The 23,397-nt window shown below is 36.6% G+C and overlaps 1 protein-coding gene across 5 annotated transcripts in view; it reads left to right on the forward strand.

Moving 5' to 3' along the window:
- Positions 1-23,397, forward strand: part of Phlpp (PH domain leucine-rich repeat protein phosphatase) — a 119,270-nt gene that overhangs the window by 12,538 nt on the left and 83,335 nt on the right. The window contains exon 1 of one of the 5 annotated variants that reach the window (XM_074132428.1): positions 22,120-22,399. The exons of the other annotated variants lie outside the window; for them this stretch is intronic. The gene's annotated coding sequence lies outside the window, so the exon portion shown is untranslated. Of the gene's footprint in view, positions 1-22,119; positions 22,400-23,397 lie in introns of those variants that run through there. 5 annotated transcript variants of the gene reach the window in all.

Genomic DNA, 23,397 nt, shown 5'->3' on the forward strand with positions numbered 1-23,397 from the left:
TGAAAAAAAAAAGGCAATTACTTTACTTCATTTTACTTTACTTTACATTTAGGCAAAATGTATAATATTTATGCGACTTTTTCTATAATATACAATCCTATCTCTAGTGCGCTATTCACAGTAGTTAAACTAGAGTTTGAAGGAAATTGCTCAGCCGGAAGTTGACTGTTATGGTTCACTTTCATGAAAATGGCACCACAGGATTTTCTGCAAACTTTGTATCTACAACAGTTCACAGTTTTCACACGTTTTCTTTAAACGTTTATCCACAAAAAATAAATTGATTATTACAAATTTATTTATTTATGTAACGAGCTGTAATAATATAATGGTAAGAATTGAATAAGATTTAAACTTTAAGAGTTTATTGAGAGTTTAGGAGTTAGAACTTTGTGAAAGTCGTTGAAAATGATAGCGATTTATTATTTATTATTTAATATTTTTGATTAAATTTTTAATAATAAAAGAACAGTACTTTCAAACTTTTTTTTTTAGTTATATAAAGGGAAACTCTGTGATTAAATGGCGGATTGTTGACGTAAGACTGTTGTTGTGGTATTGTTGAGCTTTGGGTTGTTTTCTTTTTCTTTTTCTTTTTGGAAGGGGGAATCCTTCTTCTCTCTCATCTCCCTTTCTCTTTAGAAAAAGAAGTACTGACATTGAGTGGAGAAATTGTCGAGCTGAGGGGGGAATTTCCCCGTAGTGGGGGGAAGTAGAAAGAAAAAGGAACTTGCCTCAACTTTTTCTCTCTTCCTGTCTTGCTCTCCTTCTCTAAATCTCTCGCTCCATCCCTCTCTTTCCTCCACCCACACCCCCGCTCCGTTTTTAGTCCTTTCTCTTTCTCTGAAGGATGAATTTCTACGAATGATTCTGAATGACTCAGAATTCTGTTTTTCTCCTACTGGGGGGGCGACGAAAAGGAATCTTTAACTCATTTCTCTCATCAATAGAGGTGGCTTTAACTTTCTCACTGATTTACTAACACAACTGACTTGGCGTCAGAGAAAGAGCGACTGCGCTTATTACGTCACTATATCTGCTTAAGATTTTTTTTTTTTTTTCTTTTTACCATTCTCTCGCTCTGGCTCTTGAGAAATGATATTTTCCGAACGCCCAGTAGCCGAGGGAAAATCCAGCATCACTACTGAAAAGCTTTTCTCTCACTTTTCATTTTTATTAACGCCAGTAACTTTGTAAACTGAAAAATAAGGAAAAAAAAGAAAAAAAAAAGTTATATCTTTAAAGAAATCTGTTTTCTGTTAAAAATGTGGTTAGGTCCGCAATAATGGATAATATCTTCGATTATATCCGGCTTAGCGCACATATCCCTGATCAGTTTCGGGCTTTCATCCATCACCAGAGGTACAGATAAATTAGTATGGTGTGAAGAGATTTCGACTTCACTAGCCGCTATTTGAATTAAATTTGAATTAATAAAAATATCGAAACAATTTCCGCCGATAATTTAAAAAAAAACGTTAATTCAATACACGTGCGCTATGATCAACACAAATTAGCGTCAAAAACTATAGAGATGGAACTACACCGGAAATACGCTACTATCATTTCTTCCTTCCGTACGTATGCATTTCCGGCTGTGGTTGTAATGTCAACGCTGACCTGTTGCACGGTTATCGTTGTCCCATTGCAGTTGTATAAATTTTTAAATTTTGTTTTCACCAGGAATATTTGCGTTGAGGTACAAAATTTGGGTTTTTTATTTTACGAATTGGTTTCTATGTGTGTGTGGGTCGATCTTTATCACATAAAACCGGAAATCGATGGGTGGTTTAAATTTGAACCCTCTTAAATGCTGATTTTTCTTAGATGTCTTCAACTGGAGGTCTTAAAGAAGACACTATAGATCTTGTTGCTGCCATGCAAAAAATATCGATTACAAATTGATTTCGAATATTTTTTTCGACATTGACCTTATTTCTAAGGATTCCTGAGGATGCCTTTTCGCTCCCTAACACAATCCTTATTCCTTACTGTCTAAAAAGTAAATTCTCAAGGAGTGGGCTAAGCTGCTAAGTGTTAATGGCTTCCAGAAGCTTCTAGAGAGATACGGGGAGATCACTCTTTCTAAAGAATAGCCAACGTTTAGTAAAATTGTTAAGTTTTAACCAAAAAAGAAAAACATCATGATTTCGATAACTGCAGTAAGTAGACAATTTTCACAACATCCTCTTCCGGTTTCCTCAAGAAAAATTACTCACGAAAAAATAGAATTCCAGCTAGTTCATTTCTTTCACAGTGAGAAATAAAAATTAACCCTAACTAGAAATAAATATTTACCAAGTTTCCTGACTGTTACATCTTGCTATCGAAAAGTTTTGAAACATTAAGAAAATCCTAGCATGAAAGTTTTTGCTAGAATTTGGGAAAAACATTATTTTTATGGGATGATCCAGAAAGTTGGAAAAACTGTCGTTAGGAAAATGGATGCAGAGTGCTAAATGTTTGGGCACATTGATCGCAACTCTCCTAACTGGTGAAGGTTGCAAATATATAGTCAGTGCTTTGTCAGGTTATTTGGCGTTCCTGGGTATCAACTCTTTTTAACATTGATGTTCATGAAGTTGTTGCAATAGTTAAAAGCTATAAAATCAGCCAATAAGATTCTTTATGAATATTTTTTCCTGCACATACATTCCTCCATCCTTGAATATTTTTTAAACTCCCGAAATACGTACCGGTAGTACGCCACTGTCGACTAGATATTTCGCATTTCAGGACCTGGCAACAAAACAAATTTAAGCAACAATTATCTCGCAATTAAACTGCGAAAACAAGGGAAGTGAGGAGATCAGAAGTAGAATCATGGCCGGAAATAGAGCCTACTTTGGACTGCAAATACTTTTGAAATCTAGGCTGTTAACCAGAAAAAGCAAACTTAAAATGTACAGATATCGCTGATTAGGCCGATAGTGTGCTATGGAGCCGAAACATGGGCCCTGAACGTTGCAGACCAGTTGGCCATAAGGGTCTTTGAAAGAAAGATACTCGAGACGCATATTTGGCCCAGTTTGCGTACGCGGCACATGGCGAGTTAGGAAGATTAGAAAGCACTTGATGAACTCATGGGGCATGAGAATATACAAGTTAGGTTTGCCAAGTCGAGAACAGTAAGCTGGCTTAGGCATATAGAGGAGATTACCAGAGGGTCTGATGACAAGAAAAATAATGAAGCAGGAGTTTGATGGAAAAAGAAGAAGAGAGCGGTCCCAGAACGAGCTGGTTGAGAGTCCTGGAGCAGGACTTAATCAGACTTGAAGGCCGAAGGCGTTAGATCGGGATACCTGGAACAGGATTGTAACGGGAGGCCAAAGTTCATATAGAACTGTAGCGCCGGATAAGAAGAAGAAGTAGTAAGAATCTCGCAATTAAATATGATTTAAATAGCATTGATTACATCATTAAAATATCCTTCTAAAAAAAATGAAGTCCTACTTCAGAACGACTGGAATTCACACACTAACCCTACACGAACTCGGTAACCCCAAGGAATTATAATTATGCAACCCCCAACACACATATTAATTCACATACAGACTATCCTGGGGTGGCTGAAACGCAGAGGACGGCTGGTTGGATTATGTTCTGTTTGTGACAGATAATCTATTCATTTCTAACCGTAACCTCAACTGGGGGTGTCTTCCATAACTCCTAAATTTTGGGGGCTCCTAAATTATCCAATAACATTTCTGTCATCATGTATGTACATATTATACGTACTTTGCTTAGGCTGTGAACTAAAACAAGAATATTGAAAATTTAATATTTTTACTTGGACCAGAAAATAAAAATACATTCCTATAAATTTAATGAAAAATTTCTAATTTCATGCTTTAGAGTGACGTCAATAAATTTCTATCAAAATTAGAGCACCAGAAGTGTTGTACTTTTACTAAAAATAAGGAAGAAAATTCTGATCACATCAAATATTCGATATCCAATTTTCTATTTTGAGGTTTCCACAGTCCAAAATGGTTTTTTTTAGATAATGCTGTGTACGTTATAGTGCGCACACTATAGAAAAAAAACCCTTTACCGGAAGTGAAACTTCAAAGAATAGTTTTTCCACTTTTTTAAGAGGGTCTCGCGAAAATTGCTTCCGCAATTAAATACCTAAAATTCGGGTATATTCAACGGACTGAAATCGTGTTTCTTTTAATGCAGATTTGACTTTGAGGAACAGATAAAAGTCACATGGGGTGGCGATGGGATGTTGTACTTTTGGCTAGAAACGTCTTGGACCAGACAATGCAGTGTGAGCCAGCGCCGGTTGTCTTGATGGGGAACCCCGTGATTTGTTCTTCCACAAATCAGGTCGTCTTTTTCCTTACTCTTTCACGGAGTTGAACAAGCACTTCACGGTTGTAATGTTGATTAATTATAATCGATATTTTCATCCGTTTTGGACGTGGAAGGGCAACCCGGGCGGTCATCATCTCCGACGTCTTCTCGGCCATCTTGAAAACGCTTGAACCACTCAAAAACTCGCTTAAGTGATTTAACATTCAACGCTATAAACTTCTCTTAATAAAAGATAAGTTTTAGTAGCGGTTTCACCAAGTTTCATGTGAAATTTCACGACAATTAGTTCCCTACTACAAGTGTAGTATCATGTTTTCGGCAAAGCGAAACTAACACCTCTTACACAAACGCGACGGTTCCGGTCAGACAGATTTCTCTACAAACACGTGAGACGCTGCAGTCGAAAGAGAAGGCTTTACGCTGCACAGCTGTCGGTCGTTAGGATTTGGCGCATGCATAGTTCTTCTGTAGCCAGCATCAGTCTCGTTATTTAATAGCCACACCTCGTAATTTGTAAACAATTACTCCGTAACTTTCATTGCAATAATACATCCGGGAAAACTATTTCAATGGCTGTTCTGGGGGTTTGATAAGAGAGTGAGATTGGTAGTTACAGGAAGTCGGGTGAGTGAGCCACTAGCTATCCATTATTTCAACTTCCATCTAATGACGTGTTCTACATTAATTTGGATTACTTGTAAAATCTCTTTCCGGCCGCAAACATTGACTAATGATAGTAGCATTTTCTTATACATTAACTTACGAACAAACTCGTGGTAATTTGTGGTAAACTTGATAGTCACAAAAACTACTTCATTAGCTCAGGTTCGTAGGAAATAAATCGCCATATATAGTTTCTAATTAACACTACAGCTGTATGATTAACCTAACCTAACATATTGTAACGAAGTTGACCTGGGCGGAGAAGAAAGGCCTAGATTGTTCTAGAGGTTGAACGACCAAAGTCAGTAACAGGCCGCCACTGCATAAACAAAAGGGGCGGTATCTACTTGTGGCAGAAAAGAAAGGCCTAGATTGTTCTAGGGGTTAAGCGACTAAAGCCGGTAACAGGCCACCACTGTGTAGACAAAAGGGCCGGTCTTTACTTGAACTAGAAAGGAAAGGGCTAGATTGTTCAAGGAGTTAGTGACCTGTGTAAAAGCCAGCTAAGAGAAAGGCCTCAGTTGGGGTGGTGGCATATGTGTTTCCCAGCCAGTGATTGACAGGTGAGAGTGAGACAGACGGAGTTGGAGAGAGACGGAGAATGGGAGGAGGCGGCTCACAGCTGAGGTGGTGGCAGTATGTTTTCTCCAGCCAATGAACGTCAGGAGGGCGTGGAAACTTATGCTCAGAGAGTTGGAGGAGGGCAGTCCCAGTTGGAGGGAGGCACGCAGTTAAAAGGAGGCCGACACAGCTGGAGAAGTCAGAGTTTTTTAAGAGTTTTAAGAGTTTTTAAGCAAGTTTTAAGGAGTTATTAGAGTTTATAGTTATTAGTCAAGTTTATGAGTTAGTCTTGGAGAGTCAGTGTTGCGGAGTGCTTCAGTGGTAGCTAGTTGGGCAATTAGTCAGTTGATGAGTAGAGCTGTGTTAGTGTAGCTGAGACTAGTGCAATTCGGTGCAGTGCGGACCAGTGGTCAGTCGGGGAACAGTTTTGTGGCGTTACGAAGTGAGTAAGTAACAGTAAACTGTTGTGACTGTTGTAAATGGTGACTGTAATGAATAGCGTTAGTTGCTTGTAAATGTTAATGTGAGTAATGTTAACGTGTTAATAAATCAGGTTATTACTTACAACTTTAGCGAGTTTTATTAGTTAATCAAACCCATATTATTTAATAACTAGTGGCAGGCATTAGTTGTGTAAGTAAAGTTTTTTTTTGGGAAAAACTTTACAATATGTATGATGCAACTATTTATCAGACAATGCTGACTTGATTTCTATGGATTTTAATACTAATAATGTTAGTGCTAATTATTAACTTTAGCTAATTTGATGAAATTTCAAATTGGAAAGTTGTGTCACACACACACACACAAAATTACAGGAAATGAGCTATAATTGGTTGTTCGTCTAATTATAGATTGGTTTAATTAATCTTCAGTAGCCATTCACATCTCTGGATCCCAGTGTGCCAGCAGTAAACAGCCAACAATTATTTACGGCTATTGAAAAGGGCCTTTGCTATTGGCTTAGGGTGCTTACTGTCCCATTGGTTCAAACCAGCCACTAGCGACATCTTTCTTATTCACGCACAGACCCTTTTCTGTTTACAAATACACAGTGTAAACATATTTTTTTTTACCGTGCTAAGACAAGCACAGACAATATTTACCTAGTTTTCGCTAGAAATAGTGGTCCTCTAAGTTCGAAATAGAAATTTTTGTACGCACTGTTTCAAGAAATATAAAAAGTAAACTGAAGAAAATTTATTGGTTCAAAGTGGCTCTTCCGGCCAATCGATATACTGCAAATTTTTATTTTTACTTCCGTACAGAATTATATGACGTACATTACGTTAGAATGGTACCTTGGAGCTAAGCTGTATCCCCCACCTAACTGCCTTAAAATAAATTTTCCACGTGGAAAGGTTATAAAGAAACGTTCTAAATCTAAATGTTCGCAATGAGAGAAAATCGTAGCAGCCATTTTCCAGGAAATCTAAAAAGAACTGGGAAAAATCCCATCAGTAACGTGTGCCACTATTAGATAGTGAATTTTCCGTACCCAGCGGGCCTTAAAGTATGTATTTCCGGTGAGCACACGAAATTCGGAAGTCAGTCGGATCGTAGTACTTCCTGCGAAGAGAGGTAGGAGACAGTTAATCCGGTGCGGGTGCCGCACTAAATGAAATGCTTTAACCCTAAGTACAGCGTGTTTACGCAGACCCTTGTCATTTTAATCAGATCGTTAGCCCTTTCGCCGCTCGACCTCATTAACGAGCCAGCGAAGAATGAAGATTTTTTAAAAAAAGGAGAGCTAAAGTAAACAGAATAACGAGGAGAATTTAGAAGATAAACATGGATAAAATAACATAGAATGTTACTTAAATCCAATTATAAAAAGAATATTTATTTGTACAAACAATTATTAATTTAAAAGGGAACGATTGGAAAAACAAATGTTTTGTTTGTTTAATATTTTGTTTTAAAATAAATAGATGGGGAAAAAGAAAATAAGGAAGCCTGTATTTTCCCAATTTTTCCATGAGCGTATTGAAGGCGATTGATTAGAAAGATATTCCCGTTGAATTCATGTAAAGACTAACTCCTAACCGGAAATGTAACAGGTATACGTGATGATGAACCGGAAGTGTAACAGGTATACGCGATGGTGAACCGGAAGTGTAACAGGTATACGCGACGGTGAACCGGAAGTGTAACAGGTATACGCGACGGTGAACCAGGAAGTGTAACAGGTATACGCGATGGTGAACCGGAAGTGTAACAGGTATACGCGATGGTGAACCGGAAGTGTAACAGGTATACGCGACGGAGAACCGGAAGTGTACCAGGTATACGCGACGGTGAACCAGGAAGTGTAACAGGTATACGCGATGTTGAACCAGGAAGTGTAACAGGTATACGCGATGGTGAAGATTTGCTATATCAGCTTGACTTGCTGAAGATCAGATTGTGGGCCAACCAGGATTAAATCTGGAGTGGGAACCCCCTCACAAAACCCTCTCCTAAACTTTTCTTAGTTTGTAAGTTAGTTTATTTATGGGTAATATTTTATATTTTAAAATATTTTTTGAAGTGGGGGAAAAGCCTTTTGGTTGAGATGAACTCAGTGTAAGTTGTAGCTGGCCATGATGACGCTTTCTAAAAGGAAAGATTGGGTACTTATACTATCCACATTTAGAGTAAAATTATCCTCCTCCAGTAAAGTCACAAATTTTTCTAAGTCTAAGTGATTCCTTACAAAACTTTGGCCTACCAAAGTCTCCTAAGATTTCGACATCAAGCCTATTTCGTATTCCACCGTATTTCCGGTATTGCAACCGGACGAACTTATTACTAGAATTTTCACAATTTTTTATAATTTAGGTCGACTGTAGTTATTAGCTAAATTTTTTAAGTGTAACTGTTCATCTGCAATGCCTATACTGTCCGGAAGAGAGAAAGAATACAAGAGTAATGGTGAATATAGAACGACTGAGTAGAACGTAATGAAAGGACAACACGATTACCCACACTTGAAAAGAAACTGAATATGCAGACAAATTCTAACCAATAGCAGAAACTCCAGAATATAAAATTTTATTTTTAGTTAAAACAGGATCGTTTAGATTAATTTTAACGATTTTACGATAAATAAATAAGCACATATCTGATCTTATGTTAAACAACCCATTCTTAGAGATTATATTCTTTATAACCAAGAGGACAGACAGTAAACTAACTAGCTTTACGTGACAAAGTTCTATGGATATACCTGGAGCGCTATCTAGGCATTTTGCAATCTTACATAAATATTCAAAGCCTACATAAACATATTCAACTAACATTTATTTATATGTCAGCCTAGAACTAGCATCTAGATATACCAAGTGTCATTGGATAGCGTGTGATAATGTTGGCAGTGTGTTGATAATACTAGTTTCTTAACTGATACAGTATCTTTTAGAAATGTCAGGTGATTTAAAGATGTTAATCAAATACAATCTAGAACTCAGTGGATGTCAGTTGTTAATGATCGATATCTCATCTAGTCCAAGGCTAAGCCTTAATTAATTAATCGTACTTTTAATCATATGACAACTAATTAGTGAACTAAATTTCAAATATAATCGCCGAATTAATTGAATTTCAATCGATAATCAAATTGATTTAATCACTCACTAACCATGACTTTTCAACTAATGGTTCGGACCACGTTTTGGCGAGACCAACCTTTCTAAGTATTAACAACAACAACAATTCGATTAATTTTTTCAGAACATGGACTTCACAAGTATTCGATTCACTACACCAAGATAGTTCCATCCTTATACTCACATTTAACCGTGTTGGTGACTCACTAGATCTACATAGGACCATCCTACACTCATATTTAACTAATTTTTTACCTCATTACATGTAATCTATTTATGTATATTATTTTGTCAATCTATCCACTACACATCTCCATGTTAGTGAAGTAAGTAATTCGAGCTACTTCATTCTTCACCTTTGCTATTTCACTCTGGTGGAACCTCGTTTTTGTAGGATGTTCCTGGATTAGAAAGATCTCACATAAGGCTACATTACTCAGTTCATTTGTCAGTAATTATTTTAGTCTTATGCATATATTATTTAGTAAGTAATTATCACTTTATGTTACATTGAACCAACCTTGGATTGACTTGCCACTTAAACGAGGGTCGTTTGAAAAGTCCGTGCAAAAATAAAAACTACTTAATTTTTTGGGGTAAACCTTTTTTATTTTTCAACATAGTCTCCTTTTAGGCTTATACACTTCGTCCAACGCTGCTCTAGTTTGTTGATCCCTTCCGAATAATAGGATTTGTCCAAGTCTGAAAAATAGCCATTCGTTTCTGCAATCACCTCCTCGTTTGAATAAAATCTTTTTCCCGCCAGCCATTTCTTCATATTGGGGAACAAATAGTAGTCCGAGGGAGCCAAGTCTGGAGAATAGGGGGGATGTGAAACGAGTTGGAACCCTATTTCCATTAATTTTGCGACCACAACTGCTGAGGTGTGAGCTGGTGCGTTGTCGTGATGGAAAAGGACTTTTTTGTGGGCCAATCGTGGGCGTTTTTCTTGCAGCTCGGTTTTCAAACGGTCCAATAACGATGAATAATATGCACCTGTAATAGTTTTACCCTTTTCCAGATAGTCGATGAGGATTATTCCTTGCGAATCCCAAAAGACAGTCGCCATAACGGTCTTCGCCTTTTTTGGCGCAGATTCCCCCTTGGTAACCCATTGTTTAGATTGTTCTTTGGTCTCAGGAGTGTAGTGATGTATCCATGTTTCATCCACAGTGACGAAACGACGCTTAAAGTCCTGCGGATTCTTCTGGAACAGCTGCAAACCGTCCCTTGCAACACTTCACACGATTTCGTTTTTGGTCAAGCGTGAGCAATCGCGGCACCCATCTTGAGGATAGCTTTGTCATGTCCAAATGTTGATGCAAAATATTATGTACCCGTTCATTCGAGATGCCCACAGCACTAGCAATCTCACGCACCTTCACTCTTCTGTCATCCATCACCATATCATGGATTTTATCAATGATTTCTGGAGTACTAACCTCAACAGGGCGTCCAGAACGTTCAGCGTCACTTGTGCCCATATGGCCACTCCGAAAATTTTGAAACCACTTATAAACTGTTCTAATCGAAGGTGCAGAGTCACCATAATGTTTATGTATGATCGTAATGTAGGCGAATACTAATGCTTTAAGGTAACCTTCTTTTGTATCTTTTTGAACCGAGTTGGTTACTCAATGCGGAGAGAGAGGATGTGTTTTATTCCCCATTTATCAGTCAGTGTCTTCCGTGAGATGGTAAAACTTTGCAAGTTAAAAGTATTAAAAAATTACTCCAGCGATACGTCAATAGAGACTTCATCAGAACTAGGAGTGCGATAATCCTCAAGCACTCCTCTCAACAATATATTGAGATGTGGACAAAGAGAATGAACCTCACAGTTTCAAGAGAGGGTCTTTGGGAATAGAGAGGGAACAATAGTTAGAGAGAAGATATTTCAAATTAAAAGTGAATTTAATTCAATCAATTAATCACGATTAAAATTAAATTTTTATTTAATTCAATTAGAATTTAATTTAGGAAACTCAATTAAAAAATCTGATTAGAAGTCAGTGTATTTCATCTCCCAAACAAAAGGAGCTTTCTTTTTATAAGTTATTTTATACCAATTGCGTAAAGAATAGATTAATTAATTTCCCTAGTGACTTCACATCCAAGAGGTTCCCTTAACCCCCTTATTTAAAACGATGCCCAATTAGTAAATGTTCACTTCCTGCCTGCCAATGCTTGCTAAATTCCGTTTATCAAAATGGAAAACTTCCTTCCTCGCCGCTAAATAGATAAAACTTACTTTTCGGATATAAAGTTCCCCCAAGCTTTTACACTTGCCGGGCCTGGAGGAAATGAGAGTATTGCAACTGGTGACGTCACCAAAACTTGAATAGCTCCCCCCACCTACTCTCGCACTCATCGTGGCTTAGTTGTTTAAACTTCCTCCTCTTCTTAGCGTTCAACTTACGGTAAACTACTTCGATTTACAAGATTTGCTAAATTTAGTAATTATTTGCAAGGTTTAAACTTAAGATTTCGTTTTGTTTTGAATTAAAGTGGTTTTTCCTTGGTGTAGTAGGCCACAAATGTGTACATTGTTTTCTAATCAGTAGATGATATTAATAATGAGGAAGGTAGCCGAGCGGTAACAGTCGAGACCTTGGATTTTATTTAATGGTTTAATAAAAGAAATTTATAGTAAAATATGTTTGTTAGGCGGTTATAGACTAGACCCGCAAAGCTAAGATGTATTGTTGGTTTAGTGGGTTCGATTCCCCGGTCTTAGGCCTTGGATTTTATTTAATGTTTAATAAAAGAAATTTATAGTAAAGTATGTTTGTTAGGCGATTATAGGCTAGACCCGCAAAGCTAAGATGAATTGCGGTACTAGTCTACCCCTTGGATTGTATTAAATGGTTAATAAAAGAAATTTACAGTAAAGTATGTTTGCTATTCGCCTCCATCCACGTCACCTTATTGGTAGTTGGTCGTAAAGCCCGCCTGAAAAAATAGGCGATTACTTTACTTTATTAATACTGTGGGCTGCCATGCGAGAAGAGTATGTTCTTTGTGGAGGTTATAATACTCTGTACGGTTACAATCAGCTGCGCAATGACGTAAGTTTCTGCAGCTGTTTTTTTTTTCTAAATTCTATTTGTGGTTAATTATTTTATACAATACGTAGAAAATTTTACTCGATCGCTGTACTCTTGTTGTACTATTTTCACGATTGTAAAAGCGAAAAGCGCAAAGGAAGTTGGCTGGTAGAAACATTAGTTCTACGATTCGTACTTCACAGTTCAGTGATAGTATTTCCTCTAACGCCGACTGTAAAATGTCTGCAAACTATGGACAAGACTCTTGGGAACCCTACAAACTAACGCCTTCTTCTTCACAAAGCCACCCACACAGTTGTGTGGTCATCTTATTGCTTGCGCTAGCCTTGGATTTTCAGCTTCCTCTCTCTTCTCCTGTTGAGTGTCTAATATTCATTTTACAACCTACTGGGGGCTTGCTTTGTTCGTATTATTGCTGGTTTAGAATAGTAAATAGTTTTGCGGTTTATGAGGTAACTGGTCTAAGATTGGGAGAATAACAGACTCCAAAGCCGTATGATTTACAAAATGGACGGACATAAAAGCAGGAAATCTCATTGCACATTTAAATAATAATAAATTTTACTTCCTCTTTCACTAGTAAGAGGTAAAATTTCTCAAAGCGAGCTCAAAACGGAATACTTCTGGCGGAAACCAGAAATCTATAATTTAACACGATCGCAATCATTTTCTAACCTCGACAGAAGAAATAAAAATGAGTTTGTTGGTCGTGCACTATGCTCCTAGAAGTTCTACTATCCTACATAGCACTGGTGTAAGGCAGGCTAACACAGTTAAGGCTCTATATCTAACTGCTCCTAGAAGTTCTACTATCCTTCACAGCACTGGTGTAAGGCAGGCTAACACAGTTAAGGCTCTTTATCTAACTGCTTTATTTTGCACTTCATCTACAGTTTAATATAAAAAAAAATTTTATTAAGATTTACTGCTGTCATTATTTGTCATTTTATTGAATAGTTTATATTTATTTCAATCACAAATGAGACTTTTACAAATTTCCAGAACTATTTTACAATTTTAACGATCTTTTATACTCCAGTATTTGAAATCTCCGTTTTTTTAAATATTTTGTGTGTGTTTTGTATTACTTTATTTGGATAGCTAATTGGATCGGAGTCTATGCCATACTAGCTGAAATGTTCTTTAAAAGAGAGCATGATCCTGCTTCTTTAAATGCCTTAGAGAGGATTTGTCCGGGATGCTGTTCCCCAAGGCACTTATCATACCAAGCCTCGGGAAGTCAAGAAGGTTCTGCTTCTACTCTTGAGGATTCACCCGCCGGTTGTCTTCACAATGATCTCAGCGTGGGGCAAAGATCTTGGACAAGAACTTAGAAACTGCAACACCGTCAAACGGGAAAACTATTTTTTTCTATTCTTTCTGGTTTAGTCTGCCAGACTGGTTGGTGAAAAGTACCTATTGTGACAACCACTTACAGTTCTTCTAACGGTGAAAACCTTGCCTTTTGACAATGTACTGAGTTTTCCACCATTTTAGTGAATGTTTTTCTTTGGTGTCGCCATTGTTAGAAAGCTCGTATCGCAAATTAGCCACAGTGACACAATTTGACAGGATGTGACAAGGTTTCATCCTCTTCGCCTATATCATAGGGCCCTGTTACTGCCCCAGAACACCTAGTGGAGATATTTTCTGTCTTTAAGAAGGCTTAAGGGGCAGGATTAAGTCGCCACGGGCACTCAGCCTGGTACCAGCTCTCTAGACTCGCGACTGGCAACGCCTCCTAAGAGTTCTGTTCTGCAACCCTAGATCACAGCATCATTTTTTAAGTCATTAATGGATCCTAAATCTAATAAGAATTTTGTAATTTCTGTGATTTTCCGTTTTTGTTTTACACACACAACTTGTAGTTAGACAAATTCCTAACTGTTTTCATATTCAGAGTGCTCAACATGACTTGTATTTCCGGTGGAATTCAACTCAATTTTGAAAATGCTTCTACTAGCGAATGGGGAGAAAGTAAAATTTGTTCACTATTTTTAGATCAAGCATTCCTAAACCCCTCTTATTTCTTGAACCTATTCTAAATACAGAAGCATAAATAAGTACGTAGAATATTTTAGCCTACAATAATATATATTTCAGAATTGTGCAGATAAATAAGTAAATATATTTAGAAGATGTATGTTAAATTTAGCTACGTAATATGTAAAACACTTTCCCCATGTAGATATGTAAACATTAGTAAACACGGCGCACTAAAATATGGAATGCAGTAAATGATATTTCGATTTGGCCACTATGGGGTCGCGAGATATGAGTCTTATATTCCTAACATAACCATCATATTATAATCCTCATGAATATGTATTACATATGTTATATAAATGATGATATCGTACGTATCCTTTAGAAAATTAAATATTTACTTCTCTGTATTCAATTCAAAAAAGGTATGTGAATAGTGGAGTGGAATAGTCTAAACTCTCTATTTTACTAACTAAGCGGAAGTTTGGCGATCGGGTCAAGTTTCAGATATTGAATTTCCACGAGTAACATCCGTTTTGGTGGTATTAAACAAATTGGCTGGCGGTGAGAGAACCTAAATACCGATATTTCACTTTAATGAGGGTGGTAGCGTAGGCCGTTTCATTGTAATCTACCGCTGTATAATACCAGTGAATGTTCAATAAGTTAGGAAAATTCCAAATTTGTGGAAAATTTCAGTCTACTAATCAATTTTTTTTGGAAAACTGCCTATTGTTTTTTCTTTATCCTTTACTATTGCTACATGAAGGTCTATTACTTTAATATTAAAAATTTTCCCAACGAAACCGTATTTAAGTAGGGGCGCGAAAATAAACTTTTCAAAATATCGATTTTGGTGGGATTTTCTTAGAATTGGAACTGTTACATCATACTTCCTTCAAATATAATTAACTCTATACGAGGGTCGTTTGAAAAGTCCGTGCAAAAATAAAAACTACTTAATTTTTTGGGGTAAACCTTTTTTATTTTTCAACATAGTCTCCTTTTAGGCTTATACACTTCCTCCAACGCTGCTCTAGTTTGTTGATCCCTTCCGAATAATAGGATTTGTCCAAGTCTGAAAAATAGCCATTCGTTTCTGCAATCACCTCCTCGTTTGAATAAAATCTTTTTCCCGCCAGCCATTTCCATTGGGGAACAAATAGTAGTCCGAGGGAGCCAAGTCTGGAGAATAGGGGGGATGTGAAACGAGTTGGAACCCTATTTCCATTAATTTTGCGACCACAACTGCTGAGGTGTGAGCTGGTGCGTTGTCGTGATGGAAAAGGACTTTTTTGTGGGCCAATCGTGGGCGTTTTTCTTGCAGCTCGGTTTTCAAACGGTCCAATAACGATGAATAATATGCACCTGTAATAGTTTTACCCTTTTCCAGATAGTCGATGAGGATTATTCCTTGCGAATCCCAAAAGACAGTCGCCATAATCTTTCCGGCCTAAGGAACGGTCTTCGCCTTTTTTGGCGCAGATCTCCCCTTGGTAACCCATTGTTTAGATTGTTCTTTGGTCTCAGGAGTGTAGTGATGTATCCATGTTTCATCCACAGTGACGAAACGACGCTTAAAGTCCTGCGGATTCTTCTGGAACAGCTGCAAACCGTCCCTTGCAACACTTCACACGATTTCGTTTTTGGTCAAGCGTGAGCAATCGCGGCACCCATCTTGCGGATAGCTTTGTCATGTCCAAATGTTGATGCAAAATATTATGTACCCGTTCATTCGAGATGCCCACAGCACTAGCAATCTCATGCACCTTCACTCTTCTGTCATCCATCCCCATATAATGGATTTTATCAATGATTTCTGGAGTAGTAACAGGGCGTCCAGAACGTTCAGCGTCACTTGTGCCCACATGGCCACTCCGAAAATTTTGAAACCACTTATAAACTGTTCTAATCGAAGGTGCAGAGTCACCATAATGTTTATCAAGCTTCTCTTTAGTCACCTGAGGCGTTTTGCCATTCATAAAGTAGTGATTAATCAACAAACGTAATTCTTTTTCGTCCATTTTTTGAAAATCACTCGACTTCCTCGATTCAAACGAATGCCAAACACAAAGAAATAGACCGATCTGGCTGAAACTTGGTCTGTGTTCTTCCAAGAGATGCTACTAACTAAACATAACCTCGATACGCGCCAGTAGTGCTATCTCTCTGACTTTGCACGGACTTTTCAAACGACCCTTGTATTACTAAAGGTAATTTGTCTTTTAATACGAATTCTGTGTCAAATATGTAACATACCACCGAAGCGAGTATGGTAGCCGAGATGTTAAGATACTAGACCCGCAAAGCTAAGATGTATTGCGGTACTAGTCTAGCCCTTGGATTTTATTTAATGTTTAATATGAGAAATTTACAGTAAAGTATGTTTGCTAGTCGGTTGTAGACTAGACCCGCAATGCTAAGATGTATTGCGGTACTAGTCTAGCCCTTGGATTGTATTTAATGGTTAATATGAGAACTTTTATAGTGAAGTATGTTTGTTAGGCGGTTATAGACTAGACCCGCAATGCTAAGATGTATTGCGGTACTAGTCTAGTCCTTAGATTGTATTTAATGGTTAATATGAGAACTTTTATAGTGAAGTATGTTTGTTAGGCGGTTATAGACTAGACCCGCAATGCTAAGATGTATTGCGGTACTAGTCTAGCCCTTGGATTGTATTTAATGGTTAATATGAGAACTTTTATAGTAAAGTATGTTTGCTATTCGCCTCCGTCCACGACACCTAATTTGGTAGATGGACGTAAAGCCCACCTGAAAAAATAGGCAAAAAAATAGGAAAATTTACTTCACTGTGTCAAATAAAATTTAATTACGTAAGCAGCGATAAAGGTGAAGTAAGTCTCCAAATAGCTGTTATTTTGCGGCCCCTGAATAGAAAATAAAGTGTGAAAAGATCAGATCAGATTTCTCTTAAAATAAAATTGAATCCATTCCCTCTCACTGGATTGCGCATTTGCTTGAACCTTATTGGTCAAACAAGGATTGTAATCATGTCCAAGATCATGATTTAAAGAATTATTTTTAGTGATCCATTTAAAGTAAAACAATCTCTAAGTTAGGAACAAATTTATTGTCTATTGCTCTAATAATAATATAAGTCTGTGAAAGATAAACTTTATTTCAACTGACATACAAACTGATGAAATAAATGCAGAACTATAATAAAACTCCCAAGACAAGATCTTGATAGAATGTTTAGATGTCGAAATATTTACAGAAAAAAAAGATAAGTAACTAGAACATTATACCACTACATAGACAGTGATGACGTGATCACTTGCTAGTTTTATATTCATAGTCGTTGCCTAGTTTTTATGAATTATAGGTTAAAACGGAAGGGGGGAGAGAAAAGTCGGTCTACAAAAAGGAAATCGAATGTTATTAATTTGGTGTACAAGCTTTCACTTACTGCATATTACTTTAGCACTTGTTCTATCTTTAATCTAAAGCTTTTCCAACAATAAAATTATTTTCACCACCTTCTTGCGAGTTTTCTTGCTCAGGTCTGAGGTTTAATATTGTTAGACGATCTAAATTTGTGCTCTTAAAACCTCCGTCTTGTTGGTTTGCATAAATTGGTTTTTGGAATTGAGATTTATTCAGCTGGAATAGTGTTATTACAATATTATTATTATTTTATTTATTTTTTTAAATAATTTTACAATAAAGAAAATCTGGAAAACACACACACACACACAAACATGATTTCCTCTCGAAATTTTGAATTTTTACTAAAAAGGAAGTTGACTTTATTATTTTACGTGTTCTTTATAATAAAATGATATAAGAGGAAACGTGACCTCATATCTTCACCAGTAATCCAACAAAAACAGTATCCTCCAAGGTTAAAATTTTCCAACCAAAAGTGATGGGGCGCCCAAGTCAAAAAAAGTGACACTCTTTAACGACTGGTCCAGATATTTACAGAATCGACGTGTTTTCTTGGGCAGTGTGTCCGCAGGAAGTAATCAACAGACATGACGTGCGTTTATAAAGAAATTCTCTAAAACTAAATTATATCCCTTCGGGCGCAGTGGTACTTCCGGTTTGAAAGATTTCCTTCAAAATTGGATTTGTAACTTAGTCCACCTAGTCTTCCTTCAAGAGTTAGGGGGGGTTGTACTACTATTCAATGGAAATCGCACTTTAGAAAAAAGCGCAACTACTTCCTCTTCCTGGGTGTGCTCTTAATCTGATTTCCCCCGGGGAAAATGTTTTCCAAATGAAAATGGTATAAAACGTTTTTAAAAGAGACCATAAATATTTGGCTAAAAGTCTGACTTTATAAAAAAAATTCTACAATCAGAAGTACAACTTCATTGTGAATGGATTTCCACTTTTATGCGATATTTCCGGAAATGCTTTGGATATAAAACGTAATGTCTATTTTTTACAGGCGGGATTAACTTCCAGCTACTGATTAAGTGACGGAAGTATTTCCTCCAATTTGACGTACAAATTATCTCAAATCTGAATATTTGTTCCTGTGTGGATAGCGAACGTGGCGGTCCTCATATCTCCAGGAAATGTATCTTTTAATAAAATCGTTGGGCTATTTTTGGGGAAAAATGGGTATTTAACTCAGTACAGTGGTACTTCCGGTAGTGTGGCTTAAATTGTTAAGATTCTATGTTAAGACATCGTTGAAACAATAAAGTTTCAGCATCCGGCGAACCGTGGTTCACTGACTTCGCAGAAGGTAGAAACTCTGCGCTTTAATCATAATTTCTCGTCCCACCATCTCAGTCGTATAGGAATTTCAGTCCCTCCAATTTGCTCTAGCCCTTTTGACACTATAATAGACGCCAACCACCTGATCCTAGAATGCATGTAGTCCACCAGGATGATAGGGACAAACTGTGGAATGCTATGATAAAAGCGAAATGTCCACTTCCTGCCAACCTACATTCCATCCTCACAGAACCAACATCCGAAATATATTTAGCTAGTTTCCACCTCATTACTCAGAACAAAATCAAACTTTAAAAAAAATAGTAAAAAATCATCGTAACAATAGAACTCATAATTGACATCATGATATATATGATTAAACGCCAAAAGGTACACAAATCTCCTTAACAAAAACTTACAGTTTAAAATGTTAAGTATAAGGGTTGATTAAACGCCAAAAGGTACACAAATCAACAAGTACCCAACATTTCATTCAAGCTTAGTTGATATAATTTAAGTAATTTTGCTGCATTAACTTTTCCTTCACATTTTTTAGAATTTATTAGATGTCACAGACCCTTATGCTGGCCAGTTCGTTCATAATATTATTTGGTTATAATTATGATAAAATGTATATTATATATTCGATTTTAAATAGGTACTTTATTTTAACTCTATTCCAAATTATTCTTCTGATTTATCTTTAATATGCCCTTTATTCTGAAGTTGTAACATCTTATACATGCATTTTAAAGTAGAAAAAGACAAAGTTAGAGTCGGCTACTGTTTAAATTTGAATCACGGAGGATTTAAAACAATATTTCAGACTTGAATTCGTCTTACCGAAATATTCGTGAGCACAAATAACACACAGTTAATAACAAGTAGATTATTCAACAACAATTATTCATTTCTCAATTGTAATTTAATTTTACTTATAGTAAAATACTGGAATAATTAGCTGTCCTAAAAATATGCATATCTTATTTACTTTATATTACATATATACAACATTGTGGGATGAATACCTAGATTGAGAATGTAATTGAAGAAAACTAAATTATTTGCGATAAAGCCAGATAATTATTACCTAATATTATAAACGTTTGACTACTACATAAAATAACAGATACTTTAATCGAAGAATGAACTTAAACAGACGATTTTTATTAAAAATAAAATAATCGAAATCATTGATGTATGTTGGTGTAAGCATTTTTTTAAAAAAAGTTTTGCATTTTTTAGCCTCATAATTTTTTTTATTTTTTATACCGTTTTCTTTTTAACCTGTAATTAATAGTTTGATTATTATAGATTAATAGATATTAAAGTCAATCTACAGTGCTACTTGAACAAATATTTTGTAGATGAAAATGGCCAGCATAAGGGTCTGTGACATCTAATAAATTCTAAAAAATGTGAAGGAAAAGTTAATGCAGCAAAATTACTTAAATTATATCAACTAAGCTTGAATGAAATGTTGGGTACTTGTTGATTTGTGTACCTTTTGGCGTTTAATCAACCCTTATACTTAACTTTTTAAACTGTAAGTTTTTGTTAAGGAGATTTTTGTACCTTTTGGTTAGATTTTCATTTTTGTCTATTTTGCTAAGTTACATATCTGCTTTACTGTTTTTTTTAAATTTGGAATAAGCAATTCTATCATTATAACCTGATAAGGTGTTAAGTAGGAACCGTAACTACCACTGGAGAGATCTTTTTAAAGAATGATTATAGTTGCGGTCCCCAAACCATCCTCAATAACAATTTTTTTGAGAAAGCCTTTTTATATAAAATAGGAAGGTATTTGTACGTAAAAAGCAAATTTAAACTGCGATTTCAGACCTTCCTTTTAAGAGGAGTAAGAAAAATAAACGGGCGATTACAGTACTTCTCCCTAAAAGGCAAAGAGGCAAAGATTTTGAATCGAACGACAATTCATTAATGTAAATAGGTTCACCCATTGATAATTTTAACGATTGCAGTACTTCCTCTTAGTAGGTGTAAGAGCATGATGGCACTTCACAGCCATGTAGAGGAGCTTTAATCACTTCTTCGTGCTAAATTTTATCAAAATCGGACAAAGCGTTATAGAAATATTGGTAATAATAGTTTTAGAAACGGCCTTACTTGGGTGGGGCAAACTCCCCTCCATATGAGGCATAGCGACGAGACTTTTAAAGTGCAAATCTGTACAAAATTTCGATTCGAATGACACTTCATTCATGAAAATCAGTTCACGTGTCGATAATTTGAAACGATTGCTATACTTCCCCTTAACAAGTGTAAGAGCTGATCGCCGCTTTATTGTTATGTAGGGGAGCCCTAACCCTATCATCCTACCAAATTTTATCAAAATCGGGCTAAGATTTACAGAGTAATTAGTAATAATAATTTTGAAGGGGGCCTTGCATAAAGGGGGCTAACTCCTCTCTAATTCGGTGTACAGCGTCGAGACCCCCAAAAGGCACATCTACATAAAATTCCGAATCGAATGACACCTCATTCATGAAAATCGGTTCACGCGTATAGGCGCTACGTAGTTTACAAAAAAGGTAACAACAACAAGAAGAAGAACAACAACAACAATTTTTGAAAAAGCCGTTTTTGCTCATTTTCGGCAACTTTTTTCTCGAAATCTATTAGGTCTGGGTGGTTGCAAAAAAATTACAGCTATAAAGGAGGGTTTGCCCTATATTTTAAATAAAATTTGGGAATTTTATCTTTTATAGAAAAAGAGAAAAAAATTGTCAAAGTTGGGTGTTTTTTAACGTTACGCTTTTTCGTGCACTTTTTGACGATCAACCCTTATACAACTGTCCTACCGGACAGTTTTAATTAGCTACATCTCTGGCTAATCTGCACAGACTGGAAGCCATTAAAAAAAAAAAAGCATCTGGCGATATTTCGCTTCTGAGATCGTAGCTCAAAATGTTTATTTCCTGGGTGGGGAGAGAGGAAATAACTGAAAAACAGCGCAATTGCAATAGTTCCTGCAAGAAGAGTAAGGGAAATTAGAAGAAGCAGATGAATGTTGAAGGAAAGTGAAACCCTAGGAGTGGGAATAACAACAATAGGACAGGACGACACATGTTACAACACGCTGTACATTTGAATAAGCGTGGCCAATCCGAGCAGGACAGGGTAGGTAAAAAAAAAAAAAAGCCGTTAACCAGTGTTGCTGGAGAGTTTTGAAGGCCGATGCTAGAGAGCGCGCTCAGTTTGGTCCATTTCACTAGCACAGTACCGCGGAGGAGTTTTGTACAACGTGCCGCGCCGTCGCCTTGTTAAGTTCTTTTTCTTTTCGTCCGTTCTGCTCTTTCTGTGTCTGCCACATTTTTTCTGTTGCGAGTTATTTGTTTACAGTACAGCCACCGTCCAAAACTACTTGTTTAGTAACGTGATAGTGTTGTTTCCGTTAAACTAAACAAAGACATCTTTAGTGTTATCTATTAAATTGTGGGCAAATAAAACATACGTTTTTTTGATAAAAACATTTGTAACTGCCAAAAAAGACCGGTAAGTTATACTTCCCACTTAGTTACCTGTATTAATGTTAGAATTAGCATGAACGAGCACGCAAGTCTTTTTGACATAACTTCCCTTTGTCCTGTCCAACTTCCTTCCGGTTCTCCTTAATTTCCGGGGCTCCTTGTGAGTTCCACTCTATGTCTTTCTCCGGCTTCTTAAACTTTTCACTTTCTTTCAAAAATTTGGTGTTCTCTTTAACTGTTGCCGCAGCATCTGCCATGAACTTTAAAAAAAAAATCTATCATCGAGATGTGCGTCTTCTATGACTTCTCTCTCTCATGTTTTTTTGGCTCCAATAATGTTCTATAAACAATGTGGATCTCATTAACTGCCAATGTGGATACTGTAGATCGTGAAGGAACTAAGAACAAAACCACTATGACCCAATAAGTCTATTGATACTTCCTAAATTGTCTGTGATGGTGCTTAGAATATACATTTTATTACTAATGCTTTACAATTTGCAAAAAAACCTAAATTACGCCGAAATTTATTTAGAGGGAGGCTAACCTTGAACAATCCTAGAACTATTCTAAAACTATAATATCTCTAGAAAACTGTTTTAAATAAAATTGGAAGAAGCTATTTTTTGGGGGAAATCCTCAAAAAAAAGCGAAAAATCCATCCAATAAAAATGTGGAGTGATTTTGATCAACTGTGAAATGGGCATTTAGGTGACTCAAATCCGTCTGTAAGTTATCGAATACCTATATCACATGAAATCAGCTGGTTACACCAAAAATATGTTGCCACGCGCTAAGGGAACTTGAGCCTATTGTGGCTCATCCATCCGAAAACGTCTTCCTTTTGCCTACAGCTCCACATCCGGACAACAAAGTTCTCAATAGTATCTCACTTTCGAGACGGGCCATTGTCCTGGGTAATGATCGTTTCCCAAAACTTACTGTTAAAAATTCAGATATTTTGAGCATTTGCTGAGCATTAGGTTCGCAATCAAATTAGGTAAACAAAAATCACTTCCGGCG

This window comes from Rhodnius prolixus, unplaced genomic scaffold, assembly GCF_049639745.1.
Source record: "Rhodnius prolixus isolate KJV_2025 unplaced genomic scaffold, Rpr scaffold_4, whole genome shotgun sequence".
Taxonomy (NCBI): domain Eukaryota; kingdom Metazoa; phylum Arthropoda; class Insecta; order Hemiptera; family Reduviidae; genus Rhodnius; species Rhodnius prolixus.